The following is a 26,588-nucleotide window of genomic DNA, read 5'->3' on the forward strand; positions in this document are numbered from 1 at the left end:
ACCTTTTCCTCCTGTAACTGCTGGTCTTTCTCCTGTAACTGTGTTTTATAAGTGCCCGCGCCTTACTGGCCTCAGTGGTTTGTTCAGTGGCTTCTCCCAGACACTTGGTGGTATATTCATAACACTGGCACACAATTATTTTGATGGCATCGCCCTTGATGCTACCTTTCTTTAGCTGATCCCAAAACACTTTATGTTGGAACTCATCCCTTTTGGTGTGGAAGCAAGTCATCCTCGTTTGAGGGACAGCTTATGATTATGAGAGCTCTTGGGCTCAAATCTGAAAGATGCTCCATCAGACAGCTTTGATGTTCTAAGAGACCACAGAGAAGCAACCATTGGGGAGGGATTTGAGGCTGTTTCTCAGACCTGTATAAGGAAATGCTGTGACAGTCACTTGCGTAGGTGAAAGGATAAAGGATGCAAGAAGAGGCGAGGCGGAGCACATCCCAGCACAATTTTCCAACCTCCAGCCACCCCAAATTTACTGAAAGATTGGCAGGGGAAAGGTGAAAGACCTAGGCCCGCTTTTACAGAGGTTGGACGACATGCATACTTTGCCTATTTGGAAAATTGAAAATGACTTTCAATACTTAAAGGGTTAATTATTTTTCATGGCCATTCATTTCCCTTAGAAGCCACACAAGAAATATTTCCCTCACTGGGATACCAGTTTTGATTTACTAGACACCAGTCTGACCTAAATTAATGTAAATATTTTGATCAGAACATTACACCCCGGAGCTAAACTGGCTGTCAAAATTTGGCAGAATGGTCACTGATTGTCAGTAACTGTTGTGACTAGGTTTAATGAGGTCAAGCTGCAATATTTCTAGGTCTCCAATATGAGAGGTTAAATACGACTCAATTGTTACCATATGGAAGGTAATTAGCAACCTGAGGACAAGCGAATGTTTAGGTATATAATAGGCTCTGCTGTAAAGCTCACACCTGGCACTCATTGAGTAGTTACAGAGTATATAGACTATTCATGCTGCTGCACCTTTGAAATCAGTCTATTAACCAGAGTGCATTAGGAGGATACACCTTGCCGCTGCACCACCGATCCTCATTTTGACATATGCAAATGAAGTCAGCAGAGAATCGGTGGGTGGATTGCAGGAAGGTGCAAAAAGAACAAAGGAACATGAGGGGAGGGGTAGTGGTTAATTGGTGAAAATCAGGTAGGCATAGCTTGATTTTACTGCCTAAAAAAGTTACCTGTGCTGTTTATGCACTTCTAAAGCCTTGCAAATGATGAGGAAGTTCACTACCTATGTGAGGAGGAGTTAACTGTGAGTGCCATGCATGTTTACTATGCTGCATTAATGGGAGCTCATGATGGATTCTTCTGGAGTTGGTAAGGTCCACTTGATTTTTTCCCCCCATCCATGTTTATGATGTTGTGATGGTATTCAATTGCTCATATGTGATGTATGTACATGCTGTTTGTAACCACCAGATGGTGTCATTGGTGGAGGCCACTGAGCAGCACATGGTGCTGCTCTGGTATAAAAGGCCAGTTATTTTGCGAGTCAGACACTTTGGGCCGTAATAAAGCAGGAACAAGGTTGTACCTTGTTCAGTTAAACAGCACTCAGTTTGAACCTTTATTGCATATATAACATTTGGCGACGAGAATACAAGAACCTTTGTTTGCAAAATGAGCACGATTAGATTTTTAGAGCGATTCGTGGAGGAAGGAGATTGGGCAGACTTTGTGAGCCGTTTGAACCAGTACTTTGTGGCCAACAAAATGAAGGGGGTCGATGATGCAGATTGGCGCCGGGCCGTGTTCCTCACTGTGTGTGGTTCAAAGATCTACGGTCTGATAAAGAATCTACTCATGCCTAGTGATCCAACAGAGAAAACGTACGAGGAGTTGTGTACATTGGTACGGGAGCACCTCAAGCCAGATGACGGCATCATCATCTCGAGATACAGGTTTTATACACACCTCGATCGGAGGGCCAGAGCGCGGCGGAATTCGTTGCTGACCTGAGACGTCTAGCGGGACTGTGCAAGTTCGGGACGGTGTTGCCAGACATGCTGCGGGACTTCTTTGTTATCGGTATCAATCACAAGGTGATCCTGCGCAAACTTCTGGCAGTGGAGGAGTTGGATTTCAAAAGGGCCATCCAGATCGCTCAATCATGTATGACGACGGATAGAAGATTAAAGCAAATATCGATGAAGAACCGAACCTCAGCAAGTACTGTAAATGCGATTGCTTCGGCATTCGGCAGAGTGGCACTTGGCAGGGCCTATCCGGCTGTGTTCGTGAATGATTCAGTGTTTGGCAGAGTGGCACTTGGCAGGGCCTATCCGGCTGTGTTCGTGAATGATTCAGTGTTTGGCAGAGTGGCACTTGGCAGGGCCTATCCGGCTGTGTTCGTGAATGATTCAGTGTTTGGCAGAGTGGCACTTGGCAGGGCCTATCCGGCTGTGTTCGTGAATGATTCAGTGTTTGGCAGAGTGGCACTTGGCAGGGCCTATCCGGCTGCGTTCGTGAAACCTGTGGCTGCCCAAAGTCTGCTAGCAGAAATGTATCCAACTTCTCCGTGTTGGCGTTGTGGGGGTAATCATCGGCACCAGCAGTGTCGATTTAAGCAATACAGTTGCAAAGGCTGTCTGAGAGTGGGGCATCTCCAGCGCAAGTGTCCGCAGATGAGCAATCGAGCTACCACACACCACATGGAGGATGAGAGTCAGACTAGTGCTGATCTGGATATGCAATCCAAGATGCCAGAGGAGAAAGTGTATGGACTGTATTCTTTCATAACCAAGAGTAAATCAATTTTGATTAATGTGAAGTTTAACGGGATACCGGTATCGATAGAACTGGACACAAGGGTGAGTCAATCAATCATGAACGAAAGGGCATTTAATAAGCTGTGGGATACTAAGACTGTGAGGCCCAGGCTGAGCCCTGTTAATGCCAAGCTGCGCATGTACACCAAAGAACTGATAAAGGTGATTGGTAGTGCACAAATTAATGTGTCGTATAACGGTGCGCTGTGGATTGTTCCAGGCAATGGCTCAACGCTGCTCGACAGAAGCTGGTTGGAGAAAATCAGATTCGACTGGAACAACATAAAGGCGTTGCCGTTGGAGGAAGATACATGTGCCCAAGTATTGAGCAAGTTCCTCTCGCTTTTTGAACCGAGTATCGGCAACTTCACAGGAGCCAAGGTGCAGATCCATCATAAAGCTCGGGCAGTGCCATATATGATGAAGGAGAAGGTCGAAATTGAACTGGACAGACTCCAGCATGAAGGGATCATACCACCGGTCGAATTTAATGAATGGGCCAGTCCCATTGTTCCCGTGCTGAAAAGTGATGGCATAGTCAGAATCTGTGGAGACTGCAAGACTACGATCAACAGGGTTTCGAAACAAGATCTGTACCCGTTACCGAAGGCTGCTGACTTGTTTGCGACGCTAGTCATAGGGAAGTCGTTCACAAAAGTCATTTGACATCGGCCTATATGAAGCAGGAGTTGGTCGAGACGTCAAAGAGACTTACGTACATTAACACGCACAAAGGACTGTTTATTTACCACACGTGCCTGTTTGGAATTTGCTCGGCTACAGCAATATTCCAGAGGAATATGGAAAGGCTACTGAAGTTCGTTCCCAGAACCATCGTGTTCCAAGGTGACATCCTGATCACCGGTCGTGACTCCAAGGAACATCTGAACAACCTGGAAGAGGTTCTACTGCATTTGGACAGAGTGGGACTCAGATTTAAACGCTCGAAGTGCATCTTCATGGCACAGGAGGTCGAATTCCTCGGGAGGAAAATTGCCGCTGATGGCATCAGACCTAGTGACATGAAAATCAAAGCCATCAAGAATGCACCCAAGCTGCAGAACGTGATGGAGCTGCATTCGTTCCTGGGTCTATTCAATTACGTTGGTAACTTCCTACCTAAATTGAGCACCTTACTTGAACCACTGCACATGCTATTGAGAAAAGGTAACAATTGGGTGTGGGGCGGTATTGCAAGACATAGCTTTCGAGAAAGCCACCAATCTGCTTTGTTCGAACAAGTTACTGGTACATTATGACCCAAGGAAAAGTTTAGTTTTGGCCTGTGACGCATTGTCATATGGAATTGGTTGCATGTTACAACTAGCTAATGAGTCGGGGAATCTTCAACCTGTCGTGTATGCATCCAAAAATGTGTCGAAAGCAGAAAGAGCCTACAGTATGGTAGAAAAAGAAGCTTTAGTGTGTGTGTACGGTGTTAAAAAGATGCATCAATACCTGTTCGGTCTGAGGTTTGAATTAGAGCCGCTCACTTTGTTGTTTTCCGAGAGCAAAGATATCCATACCATATCCAGAGAATTGTGCCAGTGCTTTGAACCGGTTGCCGTTGCCCACACTGGAGGTGGAAACACCACAGCCGTCAGATTTAATGTTAATCATGGATACTTTTGAGAGTGAAGGTACCCCTGTCACGGCACAACAAGTTAAGACCTGGACCAGCCAGGACCCGATATTATCGTTGGTAGGGTTGCATCCTCAAAGGGGATTGTTCTGCCATACCTAAGCAAATGTGCGAGGAGGCCAAACCGTACATTCGTCGCAAGGATGAACTGTCTATTCAAGTAGATTGCATATCGTGGGGCAATCGAGTTGTAATGCCTAAGAAATGGAGAGAGAAGTTTGTGCATGAGTTACACAGCACACATCCTGGTATAGTGATGATGAAGGCCATCGCCAGGTCCCACGTATGGGGGGCCAGGAATTGATTCTGAGCTGGAAGCATGCGTGCATCAGTGCAACACCTGCATGCAGCTCAGCAAAGCACCAGCGGAATCGCCGCTGAGTCTGTGGTCATGGCCATGCAAACCTTGGTCCAGGATCCATGTAGATTTTGTAGGTCCCTTCCTGGGCAAGATGTTTTTAGTGGTGGTGGACACTTATTTGAAGTGGATAGAATGCATCATCATGTCATCCAGTACATGCACAGCAACCATCGAGAATCTCAATGTCATGTTCGCGAAAAATGGTCTGCCTGACATAGTGGTGAGCGATAATGGGTCATGCTTCACCAGTCAGGAGTTTGTAAAACTTAATGGCATAAAACATGTAAGGTCAGCACCATTCAAGCCTGCGTCCAATGGGCAGCAGAATGTGCAGTACAAATTATCAAGTAAAGCATGAGGAGAGTAACCCAAGGGTCACTGCAGACCTGCTTGTCTTGCATACTGCTGAGTTACAGGACAAAACCTCACACACTCTCAGGGGGCTCGCTTGCTGAACTCATGATGAAAAGAGGTCTTAAGACCAAGTTATATCTTGTACACCTGGATTTAAGTAACCATGTTGAATACAGAAGATAGAGTCAACAAGGGTACCACGATCGTGCAACTGTGTCACGCGAGATTTCAGTTAATGATCCTGTATATGTGTTGAATTATGGTCAGCGTCCCAAATGGATCGCTGGTACGGTCATGGCCAAGGAGGGCAACAGAGTATTTGTTATTAAGGTCAAGATTGGACAAACTTGCAGGAAACACATGGATCAAACAAAGCTGAGGCACACAGATGAGCCAGAGCAGTCGGACGAAGAAACCGTCGACGACCAACCAACCTACCAGCAGCCTTCAGTGGACTCAAGGGTCATCAGTGAACCCGGAATTTCCATCACAGACGTGTTCAATAAAAATGGACTTGTAATTCCTGACATGGCCACTGCCACCCCCAACAAGTCAGTCATCCAGCCACCAGCCACAACAGACTCCGCACACTCACCCAAGGCCGGAATCGAACTGAGACGGTCAACCCGGGAGCGTAAAGCACCGGCCCGTCTCAACCTGTGAAAGACTATGATAAGATCTCAGAGGAAGGTATTGTCATGTATGTACATGCTGTTTGCAGCCACCAGAGAGTGTCATTGTTGGAGGCCACTGAGCACATGCTCATGGTGCTGCTCTGGTATAAGAAGCCAGCCATTTTGTGAGTCAGGCAATTTGGGCCGTAATAAAGCAGGAACAAGGTTGTACTTTGTTCAGTTAAACAGTACTCAGTTTGTACCTTTATTACATACATAACATCATGGTCCTTCTCCATTGCTTCACTATCCTGAGAAAAATCTCCTTAGCACCATTGGAGAACGAAGTCACTCTATGGTCTATTCCACTCCATATACACATGAGGGGTAATTAGATTACACACCTGGATCAAAGCCTTGTCCACAAGGAGGGCCTATCAGAAATGAATGGATGGAAAACTGTGAAGAGAGGGGCATGTGCCTGAATAACCAGTATGCACTTCTGGTGGGAGAGGCACGACACAGAGAATGTGAAGTTATAATATAATTTTTTTTAAAATCTCTGCTACTCTGCAACTTTCAAAACAATGGATGCACAATTTGCAATTTAGGTTCGCAACAGGTGGTGGGTGAGTAGATCATGTCTGCCTCCTGGTCCTCATAGTCGCTGTGAGGCCTGAGCCATTTTGAAGCATTTGCATGAGCTGCATGTGCTAAACCAGTGCTCCCAGGCAACTTACCGGCTGGGGAAGACAGAAATCAGCCAGTTCCTACGTGGACCCAGCCAAGATTCAGAGCTTAAGATGGCTGCGACACACATAGGCCAGCAGATTGGAGTATTTGTGAGGGACCAGGAAATGCATTCATGCTCTCCTGATACCACAGAAATAAAGGTAAAACATTTTTAGGAGTTGTGTTGAGGACTGATGTCTAGGTTGCTCAACACCAATATAATTGGTTGAGCATGCACGGTGCACTCTCTTTGTACCTCATAATTACAACTGAGGTGCTACGTACATCACAGGACACCAATTTGCATGTTAAAAGTGGTCTTCCACCTGAACAAGGTGGAACTCTGGCCACCATTCTTAGAACCCTACCCAAAATGGCAGCCGCTAAAGCGGGAGCATAAATGGGGTGGTAAGTGAGCTGGAGCCATTTTTCTGTTACTTCCACCATGTTTACGCTGGGCAGAGGCAGTTTAAATCGGGTCCTGGTTGTCGATTCCTTTAAACTGCTGCAAGCTTTTAAAATCCTAAAACTAGACATGATTTTGTGATCCCCTTTCACCCCCACACCGTGAGAAACGTAAAAAAGAAAGTTGTTTTCCACACCTGTAGTTGGCCCATCATATTCTAATTAGGCATGTTGAGCGGGTGTGAGTCACACACTGCCCAACTTCCAGTCACATTGATGCCAATTGGAAAATCAGCACTCATTACTGTAACCTGAACTGGAAGTTTCCAATGATGGTTATGAACCATTCAAATTCTCTTTCATGGTATAGGATACTCCCAAATAGAAATGATCCTCTCTGCAATCATTTTGCTTCATTACACAGCAGAAAGCATGCTTGTGCATGGTGTTCATGTAAAAGAAATTCAGTACCGGTAGTTACCCCAGGACAAAACAGGATCAGCCATTTTCTAGCAATTTGATTAAAGATCAAACTACATAAATGTACGGTAAGCTCCTTAATCTTTGACAGCTGTCGTAGCCTGTTTTGCCATTCTGCACACGTTATATTTTAACCTAACAAATTCAGATCTGAACAACGTTCCCGAACGGCATATGCATATACCTGTTAAGATCGTTAATTGGATTTTATCAGGTCAGTAATTTTTGTGATTTATTCCAGGAGACAAAATCCCAAGGTTTCTCCACTGCAGTGGCTTTCTCCTAGATTCACTTAATCACAAGTCAAACCTAAATGATTAAATAGCCGCATGATTTATTATGTAAGCTAATCACAAATGTGATACAAGGATACAAATTCAGTCTGATTAAGCCACCTTAAAGAACACTGAACTTTCAATTATTCATACAGCACTGAAACAAGGAAGATATCTTCCCAAAATTTAAATAAATATATATAAAGCCAAACTTGTGCTGGGATCATGTCAATTACTGTACCAATGAAACAACATGATTACTATTGATAACTGAACCCACAAAATATTATTAATGGGGCCACATTATTGGAGACATTATTGAACATGGCACCAGTACTAATTTAACTGTCATCAAACCTTGGACAAGTTGTATCGTGACACTCTTTATTTGCTTGTACATTTTGTAGGTGGGAGGTTTTAATTGCATCGTTGGAAGTATGCATGACACCTGGGCTAATGAGGATGAAATTGTCTGTGGCATTTTTAAGATAATTTAACAAAAGATATATCCAGGTCTTTGTACAAGTTATTAGATATGTAAATAACATTATTTGTGCTGTCTAAGAATATAATTTGGGTTGCTGAAACAACTGATATATTGGCTGAGCTCTTAAGCAGCAGTTACACATATCTCACCATCATTATTTTTAATCAAACCATATAAATCTGAAAATGGATTTTATTGTATTATTTTTCAATTCCATTTCTAGCCAGTTCATTAAGAGTGGGCTATTGGTTTGTATAAGTGATGCTGTCCCTATGAAACCTGGATAACTCTGACCATTCTGCATGTGTTTCTTTTTTCAGTTGTGCACACTGGCCAGTGAGCAATTACTGATGAGTTTTGGAAAGAAAACGTTGCCTTGTAAACAAATACACTGAGTCACAGGAGACACAGCACTGTTTTCGTCATGCGGTATAGGTCATGAATATCACTCCTTCATGTATTTTGTTAAAACAAGCAGAGGATTTACTTAGTTAATGGCTTAAAGATTTGAAGAGTGATTTGAATAGCCAGCTAACCTCAAACACTGTACTTTTCTGTTGGAACCTGACAAGTTGGACCCTTAGGGTTCTTTGCTGTCTTCCCAGTTGAGACCAGATAGGTGGATCTTAAGCAGGACTCTGTGCATGTAACACATTTGCCATAGAAACTTCAACTTTATTTCCATGTGTCAAGAAACTATGTTCGAAAGGTTTTTCTTTTGAACAAAATAATAAAATCCCTATTCAAGCAGGGACAGTTTCTGGCATGACAGATTGAATGCAGCTACTGTCAGTTGAGATGGACTCAGTGTCCACTTCTGTTTCCAATGTCACTACATCCTGCCCACGATGTTGTTTAGTGTCGATTTTGTTACTTTAAGTTCAAGCTCAAACAACTGTTGTTGCAGACAGTCCATACTGGGTAATATATCACTCACATCTGATAGTGTGCATCTAATCTTCCAGTGTTAAATCCTATGTTTATGTGCAGAAAAACTGGGTAAGCTGTCTCTCCATTACTGCAGACAACCAGTATTGGTGGAGCAGTCAGTATTTATTTCTCCAGCATCATATCACTTGCTTCGCACCCACAATTACAGCAGAGAACTTCATGCTGAGAAATGTAAAATGTTTCTGCTGAGACACAAATATATATTATCATCATCATAGGCGGTCCCTCAAAAGAGGATGACTTGCTTCCACACCAAAAGGGATAAGTTCGCAGATGTTTCAATGAAGGACCCGATATTCCAGTCGTGAACTCCAGGGGTGGAAGATGCCTGTGCGTGGATTTTTTTAACGTGTGGTGACCGTTGCACATCAGCCACCACAAGGGCTTGACAAGGTAGGCCTTTATCCAGTGGCAAGAGTTAACCAGGACGACTGGAGACCTGCTGTGTTGCACGGACCTAGTGCGCACACATATCGCAGTGTGGGCTGGCCCGTGCTGCCCCAGGCCCTCTGCTCTCCTGGGCCCTGTACCCTCATTTGCCGCACCTCCACCATGATCTCTCGCCGCACCTCCGCACCAAACATTCACCGCACCTCTGCCACGATCACTTGCCGAATCTCAGCCATGATCTCTAACCGTTCCTCCGCCCCAAGCATTTGTCGCATTTCTGCCTTGATCTCTCACTGCTTCTCTGCCTCAAACATTCGCCGCAGCTCCACCATGATCTCTCGCCGTTCATCTGCCCCAACCTTCCCGCTCCTCTGCTGTACCTGGGCCCTGCCGATGTTCCTGCCCATGCTCCAAGCAGTGACCTGGGTTTTGATGATATCACTCAGTCGCCAACCTCAAAGTCGTCGTATATTTGGAGCAGCTCGCGCTCAAAGTTGTAGTGGCATTCTCCAGCTCTTTTATCCTCCCAACCTGCGGTGGTGTCCTCTCGCAGGTCAGGGTAACCCACGATATGCATAGTATTACATAGTATTTACAGCAAAGAAATAGGCAAATCTATGCCAATGTTTGTGCTCCACACGAGCCTCCTCCCACCATTCTTCATCTAACCCCATCAACATATCCTACTATTCTTTACTCCCTCATCTGTTTAGCTTCTCCTTAAATGCATCTATGCTATTCGCCTCAACTAACATTATTAGGCGGGAAATGGCTTTAGGGAAATTGATGGGATTGAAGGCCGATAAAGCCCCGGGGCCTGATAGTCTGCATCCCAGAGTACTTAAGTAAGTAGCCCTAGAAATAGTGGATGCATTGGTGATCATTTTCCAACAGTCTATCGACTCTGGATCAGTTCCGATGGACTGGAGGGTAGCTAATGTAACACCACTTTTTAAGAAAGGAGGGAGAGAGAAAATGGGTAATTATAGACCGGTTAGCCTGACATCAGTAGTGGGGAAAATGTGGGAATCAATTATTAAAGATGAAATAGCAGCACATTTGGAAAGCAGTGACAGGATCGCCCCAAGTCAGCATGGATTTATGAAAGGGAAATCCTGCTTGACAAATCTTGTAGAATTTTTTCAGGATGTAACTGGTAGAGTGGACAAGGGAGAACCAGTGGATGTGGTGTATTTGGACTTTCAAAAGGCTTTTGACAATGTCCCACACAGGAGATTAGTGTGCAAAATTAAAGCACATGGTATTGGGGGTAATGTACTGATATGGATAGAGAACTGGTTGGCAGACAGGAAGCAGAGAGTCAGGATCAGCGGGTCCTTTTCAGAATGGCAGGCAGTGACTAGTGGGGTGCTGCAGGGCTCAGTGCTGGGACCCCAGCTATTTACAATATACATTAATGATTTGGATGAGGGAATTGTGAGTAATATCTCCAAGTTTGCAGATGACACTAAGCTGGGTGGCGGTGTGAGCTGTGAGGCGGACGCTAAGAGGCTGCAGGGTGACTTGGACAGGTTAGGTGAGTGGGCAAACACATGGCAGATGCAGTATAATGTGGATAAATGTGAGGTTATCCACTTTGGTGGCAAAAACACGAAGGCAGAATATTATCTGAATGGTGGCAGATTAGGAAAAGGGGAGATGCAGCGAGACCTGTGTGTCATGGTACATCAGTCATTGAAAGTTGGCATGCAGGTACAGCAGGCGGTGAAGAAGGCAAGTGGTATGTTGACCTTCATAGCTAGGGGATTTGAATATACGAGCAGGAAGGTCTTAGTGCAGTTGTACAGGGCCTCAGTGAGACCTCACCTGGAATATTGTGTTCAGTTTTGGTCTCCTAATCTGAGGAAGGATGTTCTTGCTATTGAGAGAGTGCAGCGAAGGTTCACCAGACTGATTCCCGGGATGGCAAGATTGACATATGAGGAGAGACTGGATTGACTGGGCTTGTATTCACTGGAGTTTAGAAGGATGAGAGGGGATCTCATAAAAACATATAAAATTCTGACGGGACTGGACAGGTTAGATGCAGGAAGAATGTTCCCGATGTTGGGGAAGTCCAGAACCAGGGCATATAGTCTAAGGATAAGGGCTAAGCCATTTAGGACTGAGATGAGGAGAAACCTCTTCACTCAGAGAGTTGTTAACCTGTGGAATTCCCTACCGCCGAGAGTTGTTGATGCCAGTTCATTGGATATATTCAAGGGGGAGTTAGATAAAGGGATCAAGGGGTATGGAGAGAAAGCAGGAATGGGGTACTGAGGTGAATGATCAGCCATAATTTTATTGAATGGTGGTACAGGCTCAAAGGGCCAAATGGCCTACTCCTGCACCTATTTTCTATGTTTCTATGTTTCTAAGTTCCACATTCTAACTACTCTCAGGGTAAAGAAGTTCCTTTTGAATTCCCTATTAGATTTATTAAGTGACTATCTTATATTTATGGCCCCTAGTTCTAGTCTCGTCCACAAGAAACATCTTTTCTACATCTACGCTATAAAACCCTTTCGTAATCTTAAAGACCACCCCTCAATCTTTTATTTTCTTGAGAAAAGATCCCAGTCTGTTCAATCTTTCCTGATAGGTATAGGAGCTGAAATTCATCACCTCACCGCCCGTTGCCGCCGACATTCCTCGTCAAGATCCGCCCAGTGCCACTTTGGAGGTGGCCTGTTGCGGGCGGGAGGAAAGAGCCGTGGGGAAGCGCCCGCTGATGTCAGCGTACGGTCGAGTGGTGCAACTGACCTCCCGTCCACCGAGCTCCCAGATTCCTGCGGGCGGGAGTCGGTGGGACTCGGCAGCAGAACGGGGGTGGAACACTGGCTGGAGGCTGCTCTGTCTCCGACAGTAAGTGTGAAGAACCTGAAAAAAAGGTGAGTGAACATTTATAAAACATTTTCAACAGCGACTTATCTGCATGGGGTCCCCTGAAGTTCTTTGGATAGTTTTAACATTTTTTATTGGTGATTTTTTTTTCAGGTCTTCGACCCTCTGTGGGCCTCTGCTGCCGAGAATGAGATTTCCCGCCCACTGCCGCCCAGATTGGCAGTGTACATCATCCATTTGCTGCCCGCCAACCTTCGAGGGACGTCGGCCATGAATGTCCCACCCAAAGTACCGTCCGGTACCGCCGCGGCACTTTGGACGGCACTTGGCCGGGCAGAGGCCTTGATGAAAATCGGCCCCATAATCTCTCAGTTCTTATATCATTTTAGCAAACCATCTCCAGTACCTGTCATGTTTATAACCTTCACATAAATGTAACCAATATGTAACAACACTGTACACTGTATACAACTGTGAAATACACACCTTGACCACAGGGGGTGAACTTGTGGGAGACACTCCTTACCTGGTCAGCCAGGTACTTAAAGGGAGGTTTCACGCAGGCTCAGCACTCCTTGGTCCCGGGAATAAAAGTGCAGGTCATGAGTGACCTTGTCTGCAGTATATGCCTCGTGTGAATATGTTCTAGAGTTGAGAACTCTACATCTGGCGATGAGAAACGGGAATCACTGAACCACACGGATGGCCACCGGTAGCACAGAGGAACGTTACTGTGTGGGTGAAGACTGGGAGGATTTTGTGGAGCAACTCCAGCAGACCTTTGTCACAAAGGACTGGCTGGGAGTGGAAGCGGCTGACAAGCGGAGGGCGCATCTACTGACAAGCTGCGAGACAAAAACGTACGCGCTGATGAAAGGCCTGCTTGCATCTCTCAAGCCCACCGACAAGTTCTTCGAAGAGCTCAGCCAACTGATCAACGAACATCTGAAACCGGCGAGCAGTGTACACATGGCTCGGCACCGGTTCTACACACACCGGCATCGGGAAGGGCAAAACATCTCTGACTTCGTTGCAGACCTGAGGCGCTTGGCCAGCTTTTGTAAGTTCACAGACGCCTGCACGGGGGAGATGTTAAGGGATTTTTTCATTGAGGGCATTAGTCATGCCGGTATTTTCAGGAAGCTTATTGAGGACAAGGACTTGACTTTGGAAAGGGCAGCTTTGATAGCTCAGACCTTCTTGGCGGGTGAAGAGGAGACCAAGATAATTTACGCAAGCAGCCCTGGTTTTAATGTTGCGATGAACCAAGGAGTTAATGTTGTAAAAGTGATACAGAATCCCGCAGGCAGGCAAGGACAATTCGACACTGCCCAGGCAGGCAGGCAAGGGCAATTCGACACCGCCCAGGCAGCAACAGGCTCGAGGGTGGGACAGCAACAGTGACAATAGCAGGAGGATCGGCAGTTCACGCCATCAAGAGGAACAATGCGTCCCGTGATGGGACAATTGACACCCACCACCAGAGTGCTTAGAAACAACCAAGGGGACAATCAAAGAGGAATGCCTGGTAACAGCCCCTTTGTGAACAACAATCTCAGCCAATGCTGGAGGTGTGGGTGTGCTAAAAGTTGCAAGGTCCAGCAGTTCACCTGCAGAAATTGTAATGCTAGAGGACATTTGGCTAGAATGTGCAAAAAGGCTGCAGCAAGGCTAATCCATGAAACAGAGGAATCAGGCGAGGGGTCTGCAATGCAGGATGATGCCTGGGGCCAAGCCATGGATGCTGAGGTTCAGAGAGTTCATGTGGTTGATGTCCACAGCTCATACGCTAAAACGCCACCCATGATGATGAAAGTTTTATTGAATGGCATCCCGGTGCACATGGAGCTGGATACGGGAGCCAGCCAGTCCCTTATGAGCGTCCAACAATTTGAGAGACTATGGCCACACACAGCTAGCAGGCCCAAACTAGAACGCATTGACACGCAGCTACGCACGTACACCAAAGAAATCATCCCAGTGCTGGGCAGTGCAAACCTGGTGGTAACACACAATGGATCACAGAACCGCCTGCCACTCTGGACTTTTCCGGGAAATGGCCTCGCGCTTTTGGGAAGGAGCTGGCTAGCCAAGATGAATTGGAAATGGGGAGATGTGCATGCCATTTCATCTGTGGAGCGAAGTTATGCTCGCAGGTCCTACAAAAATTCGGGTCATTGTTTCGGGACTTTCAAGGGCACCAAAGTAGTGATACACATCACCCCGGATGCCAGACCAGTGCACCACAAAGCCAGAGCGGTGCCGTATGTGATGCGTGAGAAAATTGAGAGTGAATTGGACAGGCTACTGAGAGAGGGCATAATTTCGCCCGTTGAATTCAGTGACTGGGCAAGTCCCATCATTCCTGTCCTTAAAGCGGATGGCTCGGTCAGGATCTGTGGCGACTACAAAGCCACCATCAACCGAGTGTCACTGCAGGACCAATACCTGCTACCGAGAGCAAAGGACCTTTTTGCCACGTTGGCAGGTGGCAAGCTGTTCACTAAGTTGGACCTCACTTCGGCCTATATGACTCAGGAACTGGCTGAAGAATCCAAACTTCTGACCACCATCACGACGCACAAGGACTATTCATCTACAATGTCCGTTTGGCATTCGTTCAGCAGCCGCAATCTTCCAGAGGAACATGGAAAGTTTGCTCAAATCCATTTCTGGCACAATCGTATTCCAAGACAACATCCTAATAACGGGTCAAGACACCGAGGAACACCTCCACAACCTGGAGGAGGTGCTACGCCGACTGGACCGGGTCGGCCTGCGGCTGAAAAAGGCCAAGTGTGTGTTTTTGGGCAGGAGGGTTGCCGCAGACGGGATCCGGCCTACCGAATCCAAAACGGAGGCGATCCGTCGTGCGCCCCGGCCCGGCAACACATCGGAGTTGCGATCGTTCCTGGGACTTTTGAACTATTTCGGGAACTTCCTGCCTAACTTAAGCACATTGTTGCAGCCGTTACATGTGCTCCTGCGTAAGGATTGTGTCTGGTTCTGCAGGGACTGTCAGGAACGAGCTTTCAACAGGGCGCGGAACCTGCTTTGTTCTAACAAACTGTTGACTTTGTATGACCCCTGTAAAAAACTAGTTTTAACATGTGATGCATCATCATACGGGGTTGAGTGTGTGTTGCAGCAGGGAAATGACGACGGCCGACTACAACCGGTGGCTTATGCCTCCAGGTCGCTCTCCCAGGCAGAGCGTGGGTACGGCATGGTCGAAAAGGAAGCACTCACTTGCGTTTACGGTGTGAAAAAGATGCACCAGTATCTTTTCGGCAGACTGTTCAAGTTAGAAACGGATCACAAGCCGTTAACATCCCTGTTGTCCGACAGCAAGGCTGTCAATGCCAATGCGTCAGCTCACATACAGCGATGGGCTCTCACGCTGGCTGCGTATGCCTACACCATACGGCACCAGCCAGGCACTGAAAATTGCGCCGAGGCGTTCAACAGGCTTCCGCTGGCCACCACCGAGGGGGCAGCGGAGCAAAGCGCTGAGATGGTCATGGCCATTGAGGTTTTTGACACCGCAGGCTCCCCCATCACAGCCCGCCAGATCAAACTCTGGACCAACAGGGACCCCCTCCTATCCACGATAAAGAAATGTGTCCTGACCGGGGATTTGGGCGCCCGCACACAGGGCGTGCCCCAGGAGGTCAGGCCGTTTCAGAGATGGATGGATGAGCCCTCCATCCAAGCCGACTGCCTACTATGGGGCAGCCAGGTGGTCATGCCCCAGAAAGGAAGGGAAACATTCATCAGGGAACTCCACAGTGAGCACCCTGGCATTGTGCTAATGAAGGCCATTGCCCGGTCATATGTATGGTGGCCGGGGATTGACTCAGGCCTGGAACACTGGGTTCGCAGGTGAACGACGTGCCCAGCTGGGCAATGCCCCCAGGGAGGCCCCGCTCAGCCCGTGGCCCTGGCCCACCAGGCCATGGTCACGTATCCTCGTGGACTATGCGGGGCTGTTCATGGGAAAAATGTTCTTGATTGTAGTTGATGCATACTTGAAATGGATCGAGTGCATCATATTAAACTCGTGCACGACATCCATCACCGTGGAGAGTCTGCACATGGTTTTCGTGACCCACGGCTTGCCAGACATTCTGGTCAGCAACAATGGCCCGTGTTTCACCAGCCATGAATTCCAGGAGTTTATGTTGGGTAATGGCATTAAACACGTCCGGACGGCACTGTTCAAGCCGGCTTCCAATGGCCAGGCAGAACGTGTAGTGCAAGTCATAAAACAAGGCATGCTCCGTATCCAGGGACCCTCTCTTCAGTACCGCCTATCGCGCCTCCTGCTGGCCTATAGGTCCCGCCCGCATTCGCTCATGGAGTCCCGCCAGCGGAACTCCTCATGAAACGCACACTCAAAACGCGGCTGTCCCTCATTCACCCAAGCCTGGCAGACATGGTTGAGGGCAAGCGGCAGTCCCAAACCGAGTGCCATGATCGAAACTCAAGGGGGAGGTGTATAGAAATGGATGACCCGGTATTTGTGCTTAACCATACACTAGGACCCAAGTGGCTTGAGGGCACCGTAATTGGTAAAGAGGAAAATAGGGTCATAGTGGTCAGACTAAACAATGGGCAGATATGCCGCAAACATCTGGACCAGGTAAAGAAAAGGTTCAGCATGGACACTGAGGAACCTGAAATAGACTATGGGATGCTAACCACACACTGCCAGTGAACGAACAACAAGGACATTCACCAGCATGCACAGTCCCTGCGGCCAGCCCGGACAGGCCGGAACCAACTCAGGCAACAGAGACGCATGCCATGGCTCAACCACCAGAGCCACAACTGCGGCGCTCCACGAGAGAGCGTCGACCGCTTGAAAGACTCAATCTTTGACCCAAAGACATTGGGGGGGAGGTGATGTCATGTTTGTAACCTTCACATAACTGTAACCAATATGTAACAACACTGTACACTGTATACAACTGGGAAATACGCACCTTGACCACAGGGGGTCAACTTGTGGGAGACACTCCTTACCTGGTCAGCCAGGTACTTAAAGGGAGGTTCCATGCAGGCTCAGCACTCCTTGGTCCGGGGAATAAAGGTGCAGGTCATGAGTGACCTTGTCTGCAGTATATGCCTCGTGTGAATATGTTCTAGAGTTGAGAACTCCACAGTACCCAATATTCTTTTTATACGTGGAGACCAGGATCTGGATTTTCGGACTTCTGCCACTCCTGTTAATGCCCTGGAAGGGCGGCAATGGCCGTGGTAAGCACTTACGGGTAGGCAGCCAGCTTCCAGCACCTCGCCGAGACATTCAGTGCTGGTTTGGAGGGGACGTGGTGCATTACCGCCCAGAAGTGGCAAGCCGGTGTGCAACATCCCTGGTTGCGACACCGGCTTGATTTTTGGCTACTGCCCAACCCATAGCGCCTGTACAGTGCCGTGCTGGGAAAGCTTGTGGAAATGGGCGGTCTGAGCTGTAGCAGCTGCAGTCAGGTAAGTAATGTCGACTTCAGGTAAGTGTGATTGTTTTTATTTAAATTTTTTTTGCGATTTATGTTGTGGTGGCGTGAGTTATGTATTGGGAATGTTTTTGGTGGGTTTTTTTCAGCTCTTTTCCCCTTCCAGTTCTCTCTTAGTGTGCTCCGAGGCCAGTTGTTCAGCTTGGGATTTTCACTTGCTCAGCCGGCCGAGCACCCTAAAAGAGATCTGCAACGTCTTCCTTTGTGCTCCGCTCCAAACTCTGGGCCCAACTGATGAATTTTGCTGACTGAAGCGCAAACTGTTCTCGGGCACAAACTTTACCACCCCGCCGCCATTATCGCCCCGAAATAATCAGAACCAAAAATCCAGCCCCAGAACTGTTCACAGCACACAAAGTATGGCCTAGTCAAGGTTCAAAATAAGTTTAGCATGCCTTCTCTGCTTTTCAATTCTATCCCTCTAGAAATGAACCCAGTGCTTTGATTGCTTTTTTTTAATGTTCTTATTAACTTATGTCACGACTTTTAGTGATTTGTTTATTCTTAAAACATACACTTTGAAGGAGCTGATAGAATCACCTCTTTGCATGGGGCAACATTACAGGTGTAACAGGTTGAGAGGAATCAGCAAACATTGCCCAACTACTTGGGGTAAGGCCTTTCGGGTTACATTCATAGCTCCTTTCAAGTCTGACTCATTTGGATCCAGGTTTTGCAGGTACTGGAGACTCCCTTGTGATAACTCTTCCCAGGTATTGCAAATTGGCTGCCGCATTTCCTACATTACAAAGTGACTACACTTCAAAAGTATCCCATTGGCTGTAAAGCACGTTTAAATGTCCGGTGGTCGCGAAAGGCGCTATATAAATCCAAGTCTTTCTTTCTTTTCTTCATGTCTGTCCTGAAGAGGGGAATGCCTTGGAGATCCAAACAAAGAAGTCCTCTATGCATGCACTTCTGCTGCTGCACCACTGAATCTGGTTGTTCTGCTGTGCCATTTAATCTTTCAAAATCTTTAGTGACTTAACCTTGCGAGCCAGTGGCACAAACTTGAACGTACCTAATGCACAACTGGCCTAACCATCCATCACCAAATCTGGCTTGACCACATCAAGCTCTACCAGGCTTCGCCGAACTCTGCTAACCCCTCCTCCTCCCATCCCCACTACTCTAGAATCATGCTGGAGGTCAAAGGTAGCCCCAGGTTTCATTTCTCTACTGCCAATTACCTCCTTTTACACTTCTCCCCTCCACCTTCACTTCTAACAGCAACTGTGAGCAGCTCATGGATTTCTTCATCATCAAAATGGAAATGATAGACCTCCATTTTCAGTGATCTTCCTGCACACTTCCACTGTATGTCTGGCAGAAGACACAGGAATTTAGCATCCAGTGTATCTGGATGATTACTGCCCCCTTACTGTGCTCCCTGATATCTTATGCTGGAAGTGCATTGCTGGACCGTAGAAATCAGGACCAGAGTCTTTTTAAATAAACTTAACACTGACCTAATTCAATTATTTGAGCTCATAATTCAATCATCGGTGCAGATTTTGGGATGTGACTGCTCCCCCAAAGCTAATGTTGATGCCATTTATCTCCATTATGAGATGGTTACCTATCCTTGCTTCAATCTGTGATAGCCAGTATTGCTTGTCCCCTCCTATCCCTGGCGGTTCCTTCAAAGAAGCACAGGACAGTTTTAAGTTTGAATCACAGAAGTTCAATGTTCTTAAGCAGGTACAAACTATTCAAAAATTCACTTGTCTTCTTGTTGGGCAAAGGCACCATCAGGGAGAGAGGGACACCTCAAGAGAGTTATTGACCACATGCACAGTAAAATCAGTGAATTCAAATTCCTGCCCTCTGGGAACCATCGCTAGTGGATTGAGAGTTAGAGTTGATTCTGTTATTTAAATTAACTGGAATGAACAAATTATCCACCAGGAAAACTAAAAATAAGAAACAAGCCAACAATAAAAACAACGTTAGCAACTAAAGAGGATAAGATATGTTTTTGTCCATGTGGGCAGTTAATGAGCCTCAGTTCAGTCCTGCTCCCCCAATATTTCTTGCAAAATTGCACCTAGGAATACGAAGGCTATACAGCTCATGCAGCTCTTCCCATTACTTGTTAAGACCTGTTCTGTTATCTCTTGAGCCAGAAATCTAACTGAATAGCAGGCTGTCTCTCATCAGCCTGGCTGAGTTAGGAGCAGTCTTGCCTCTAGGTAAGAAGGCTGTGGGTTTAAGTTCCATGCCAGGACCTGAGCAAATAATTTAAGCTGGAACTTTGGTGCAGAACTGAGGGAATGCTGTAATGCTGGAGTTTCCAACTTTTGAATGAAAAGTTATAATCGGGCCCCATCTTTCTATTCCAGTGGATCTAAAAGATCCAAAGACATTATTTGAAGAAGAGCAGCGTGTTCTCCCAGTGTCCTGGCTAATATCCCGCACTCAGCCAATACTACCAAATAACAGATTCTCTGATCCAGTTTTGGTCACCTTACTTAAGGAAGGATATACTGGCTTTGGAGGGAGTACAAAGACGATTCACTAGGCTGATTCCGGAGATGAGAGGGTTACCTTATGATGATAGATTGAGTAGACTGGGTCTTTACTCGTTGGAGTTCAGAAGGATGAGGGGTGATCTTATGGAAACATTTAAAATAATGAAAGGGATAGACAAGATAGAGGCAGAGAGGTTGTTTCCACTGATCGGGGAGACTAGAACTAGGGGGCACTGCCTCAAAATACGGGGTCGCCAATTTAAAACCGAGTTGAGAAGGAATTTCTTCTCCCAGAGGGTTGTGAATCTGTGGAATTCTCTGCCCAAGGAAGCAGTTGAGGCTAGCTCATTGAATGTATTCAAATCACAGACATATAGATTTTTAACCAATAAGGGAATTAAGGGTTATGGGGAGCGGGCGGGTAAGTGGAGCTGAGTCCATGGCCAGATCAGCCATGATCTTGTTGAATGGCGGAGCAGGCTCGACGGGCTAGATGGCCTACTCCTGTTCCTAATTCTTATGTTCTTATGTTCATTTTATTTGCTGCCTCCTATTTTTTGCTCTGAGCAAATTAGCTATTGTGTTTGCCTACACAACAACAGTGACTGCAGTTCAAAAGTAATTCAGCTGACGATATCCTGAAGATGTGATCAGGTGCTGGAGAAATGCAAGTTACTTCTCAAATCTTCTATTTTTCATTTGACAAAATTGTGTTAGCTTGGCTCAGTTGGTAATTATTTATCTCAGAGTCACATAATTATGAATTCAAGCCCCACTTGAGTATATAACTAAGCTAACAGTGCTGAGGTGTCCTTCAGATGAGACTTGAAACCAAGTTGCAGTCTGCCTGTTCCACTGGTTAAGATGTGTATTGAAGAGCAGGAGATTTCCTGGTGCCTTGGTCAATGTTGATCCCTCAGTCAAAATCCCCCAAAACAGATTGCCTACGCAATCATCTCATTATTGTGAATGGGAACCTGCTATGTGCAAAATGGCTGATATTTGGTTTACATGAGAACAGTTACTACACTTTGTATCTGAAGTGCTTTGGTTAATTTTCGAGAGACATAATAAGACACTGCTCAAATATACGTTTCTCCCTTTTTGAACGCTTTAACTTAATTTGGTCTCCGAGCCATTCTTTCCCATAAGCTAACAATACTCTTTGTCCTGGTGTCGCCTGCATTTCCTAATTTTTGTTTGCATTCTGCAGAAGCCAAGAAAGCTATGAGGCTCATCTGGTGAAAATAGATGAAAATTCTTATTTATTCTGTCAAACAAGAGATCAGAGGGATGAGCTTCAGTGTCTGCATCTTGAATCCAGCTGCAATAAAATGAGTTAGCAGAGGGGACAGCTGTTCAACTAAAAACCCATTACTCTGACACGAGCTAATGAGAGGTAAACAAATCTCAAACTCTGATCTACCTTCTATTTAACCAAATGATTACATTTATTAGATCCTCTGACACTTCGAATACAAAATTATCAAGGTTTGACATAATAAACAAGGAAAAAACAGATACTTGCAAGCACTCGAGTTATACCGTCACTAAAGTGCAGTTTGGAAACATGCATCATTCTAGAAGCAGGAGATATTAACTCCCTCTCCACTAGTTAACTAGGGAAATTAGATACATACCCACCATCTGCCCCTCCCACCCGCCTCTCCCATCTTGCCCACCCCCCCATCTTTCCCCCAGCAAACACACACAAACATAAAATACAGGCTAGACTGCTACAGAAATATGGACACATATGAAAAGTACCCAACTAAATCCAAACTAGGATAAAATAAGAAAGACACATTACAATGGCCCAGACATTGCAGTCAGAGGCTTTCTGCAGGCGGATACCTCCAACCAAAATGTTTTTTATGAAAGTACCTGGTGGTCCCGGAGGAACGTAGACTTGCGCTCCAAGGCCTCGATGCGCAGTCCAGTGGAGGAGCTTAGGTATTCCAGGGGCGTATGTGCAACCTGGGATCATGTGGGCCGGACCAACCAATGAAAATGGAGCATCCCCATTCACAGTAATGCTAATCTCCGTTTGTATGGAGATCACTGTTTCTATGAATGGCGATCCTCCCAAAAACACACAAACATTTTAAATAAATAAGATAAATACTTCACATATTTAAAAATTAATTGAAATTGCATTAAATAAATGTTTTAGACAACATATTTTTTTACATTTTTAAAAATGTTTTAATGGGGTAAAAATAAACTTACCTTAATGGATAGGGTTTTTAATCTAAAAATTATTGATAACATTTTATTTTTCTATCTTTTAAAACTCTTACACTGGTAAAAGCAGGCCATACACCTGCTTTTATCAGGTGTAAGAGTTTGAAGGACATTCGCTGGGCAGAAGTTGGGCAAATAGCCCAAATCTCTGATCGCGAATGTTCTTCTCCCGGGAATGCATTGGAACTATCAAAAGACATTTTGACAGTTGCAAGTGTCGGTTCTCAGCACATGCGCATTGCGTGCCGAGAACCGGCATTTGCGGGGCCTCTTCGGGCGCTTGCGCACATCGCCGCAATTTCTGGGCCAATATCATGACACAATGACTTCCCCTCCAATAAAATGAAAATCTATATTTATTAAAATCAGACTGTATGCTGAGCCAACATCTGTTGCCTAAGCTAGTGCTTTATGCGGAGCTCCTTCATGGTAAGCGAGCCAAAGGTGGGCAGCGGAAATGTTGTAAGGACACCCTCAAAACCTCCCTGGTAAAATTCGACATCACCACTGACACCTGGGAGACCCTAGCTGAAGACCGCCCGAGGTGGAGAAAGTGCATCTGGGTCTCAACGCAAAGAGCGTGAAGAGGTCAAGCGGAGGCAGCAGAAGGAGCGCGCGGCAAATCAGCCCCACCCACCCCGTCCCTTGATGAAAGTCTGTCCCACCTGTAACAGGGTCTGTCCCACCTGTAACAGGCTCTCGTATCGGACTGTTCAGACATCAAAGAACTCACTTTGGGAGTGGAAGCAAGTCTTGTGAGAAGGAGGAACTGAAGATATCCTTATAAAGCGGGAAATTATGTTAGGGAAATTGATAGGATTGAAGGCCGATAAATTCCCGGGACCTGATAGTCTACATCCCAGAGTACTTAAGGAAGTGGCCAGAGAAATAGTGGATGCATTGGTGATCATTTTATAACAGTCTGTCGACTGTGGATCAGTTCCTATGGACTGGATGGTAGCTAATGTAACACCACTGTTTAAAAAAGGAGGGAGAGAGAAAATGGGTAATTATAGACCGGTTAGCCTGACATCAGTAGTGAGGAAAATGTTGGAATCAATTAATAAAGATGAAATAGCAGCGCATTTAGAAAGCAGTGACAAGATCGGTCCAAGTCAGCATGGATTTATGAAAGGGGAATCATGCTTGACAAATCTTCTGGAATTTTTTGAGGATGTAACTCTTAGAGTGGACAAGGGAGAACCAGTGAATGTGGTGTATTTGGACTTTCAAAAGGCTTTTGACAAGGTCCCATACAAGAGATTAGTGTGCAAAATTAAAGCACATGGTATTGGGGGTAATGTATTGACGTGGATAGAGAACTGGTTGGCAGACAGAAAGCAGAGAGTTGGGATAAACGGGTCCTTTTCAGAATGGCAGGCAGTGACTAGTGGGGTGCCGCAGGGCTCAGTGCTGGGACCCCAGCTATTTACAATATACATTAATGATTTAGATGAAGGAATTGAGTGTAATATCTCCAAGTTTGCAGATGACACTAAACTGGGTGGCGGTGTGAGCTGTGAGGAGGATGCTAAAAGGCTGCAGGGTGACTTGGACAGGTTAGGTGAGTGGGCAAATGCATGGCAGATGCAGTATAATGTGGATAAATGTGAGGTTATCCAGTTTGGGGCAAAAACACGAAGGCAGAATATTATCTGAATGGCGGCAGATTAGGAAAAGGGGAGGTGCAACGAGACCTGGGTGTCATGGTTCATCAGTCATTGAAAGTTGGCATATAGGTACAGCAGGCGGTGAAGAAGGCAAATGGTATGTTGGCCTTCATAGCGAGGGAATTTGAGTAGAGGAGCAGGGAGGTCTTACTGCAGTTGTACAGGGCCTTGGTGAGGCCTCACCTGGAATATTGTGTTCAGTTTTGGCCTCCTAATCTGAGGAAGGACGTCCTTGCTATTGAGGAAGTGCAGCGAAGGTTCACCAGACTGATTTCAGGGATGGCGGGACTGACCTATGAGCAGAAACTGGATCAACTGGGCCTTTATACACTGGAGTTTAGAAGGATGAGAGGGGATCTCATAGAAACTTACAAGATTCTGACGGGACTGGACAGGTTAGATGTGGGAAGGATGTTCCCGATGTTGGGGAAGTCCAGAACCAGGGGACACAGTCTTAGGATACGGGGTAGGCCATTTAGGACTGAGATGAGGAGAAACTTCTTCACTCAGAGAGTTGTCAACCTGTGGAATTCCCTACCGCAGAGAGTTGTTGATGCCAGTTCATTGGATATATTCAAGAGGGAGTTAGATATGGCCCTTGCGGCTAAGGAGATCAAGGGGTTATGGAGATAAAGCAGGAAAGGGGTACTAAGGGAATGATCAGCCATGATCTTATTGAATGGTGGTGCAGGCTCGAAGTGCCGAATGGCCTACTCCTGCACCTATTTTCTATGTTTCTGTGTTTCCTCGATTCCGAGAGACTGCCTATGATGATGATGTTGACTGTTGACAACTCCTATGTAAAAACCTCCCTCTGAGATTTCCCATTTAAATTGTGTTCATATTTACCTGTAGCCCCTTTCCTATGACGCCCGTCATCTTTTTAGTCGGACTTTCCTATGAAATATGATAATGAGAGTCAGTGAGCTGAAACCACCCTGCAATTGAGCAACCTGGCCACTGGGTGGCATTTTCTTAAGCCATTTCTTTCTCACTAATTGAAAGTTCTAATGTCCAAAATAAGGATTTAAACAGAATTTTCAACATCAAAAAATGCATAAACATGATTACATTTATCCATTGAATTGTCTTGTCTAATAATGACTTCATTAAAGTCTTGCGTGAAAATCTCTGCGTTTCCCACAAACTTGGGTTTGGACTTGACACTTTTGCCCAGAGCTGTGATGTTATATCCTGAATTTGGATTGTGCAGTCAGAGCATTGCAGTGTTTCTAACTCACAGGATGCAACAAAACTGTTTAGTTAGCTGCACTGTTGGAATATTCTTCTTTAAATTTGCGCAGTTTCTGCCTGGTTGTTTTCCAAAATTATTTGAAGAAAAACAAAGGAAATGTTATAGTCCTTTTTAAAAAAAACAAAGTTGTGTGTCTATATGTGTGTGCATGTGTTTGTTTGTATGTGTAGGACAGAGTGGAAAACAACATTGTACAGATTCCAGTCTTTGTTTTGTGTTCTATAAACTTCAGAAACAGTATTAAGCAGAGGAAGAGAATGTGACATTGAAAAAGAGACTTGACCAAGTGAATGAGAAAGGGGAAAGAGTTACTTTTGTAAGTAGTTTTTCCCCTGGTGGTTTCGAATCACCCCTCTTACAATAGTTCTACACACTGGAATTATAGTCGTGAACAATAATATGCAGTCATAGTCAGATCTTTCGGTTTCAACCATCACAATGCTTTTATTCAAGTTAAGGCACACACCTGCACCCAGTAAAAATATACCCTGGTAGTGTAATACAAACAAACACAATACAACACACAGTCTGGCCTGTCTAAACAGGCTCCTAACGCGAAGTATTCATGTCTAAAACACCCCTGTTCAGATTCAAAATTGCATCACTGGATCTGTCCAACAGAATGTGCATAAGCTTATGATCCTTGCAAAAACCTCCCCACTAAAACCCCTCAGGCTTGGTTGGGACACACGACACCCTTTCACACTATCAGGTGGTCTTAAAGATGTGTGGGGTAGGATAAATGCTCACCAATTATCCCTCTGGCTTACTCGCTGCTTCTCCCGATGAGGCGTAACTTCTAGGTCTTCAAGTCCAGCCTCAAGGTCAGTTTCCCAGTCGAAGTAACAAGGATCTCTGGTGTTTCTTTTCTTCGTCCCAGACGGAGTGCTCGGTCCTTGTACAAGCAGGCGTAGGAGAGGGGAGAGAGAGAGAGATGGCAGCCAAACTGCCTCTCTTATACTTGCAAAAATGCGTCTTCTCACGCCAAAAGTCCAACAGTCCTTCCCGCCTGAGGCTGTGCAACTGAAAAGCAAAATCAAGACTCTGGCATGCCCCTTTGTCAACTGGGCTGTACCTCGATGTGTG

This window comes from Pristiophorus japonicus, chromosome 7 (assembly GCF_044704955.1).
Source record: "Pristiophorus japonicus isolate sPriJap1 chromosome 7, sPriJap1.hap1, whole genome shotgun sequence".
Lineage (NCBI taxonomy): Eukaryota > Metazoa > Chordata > Chondrichthyes > Pristiophoridae > Pristiophorus > Pristiophorus japonicus.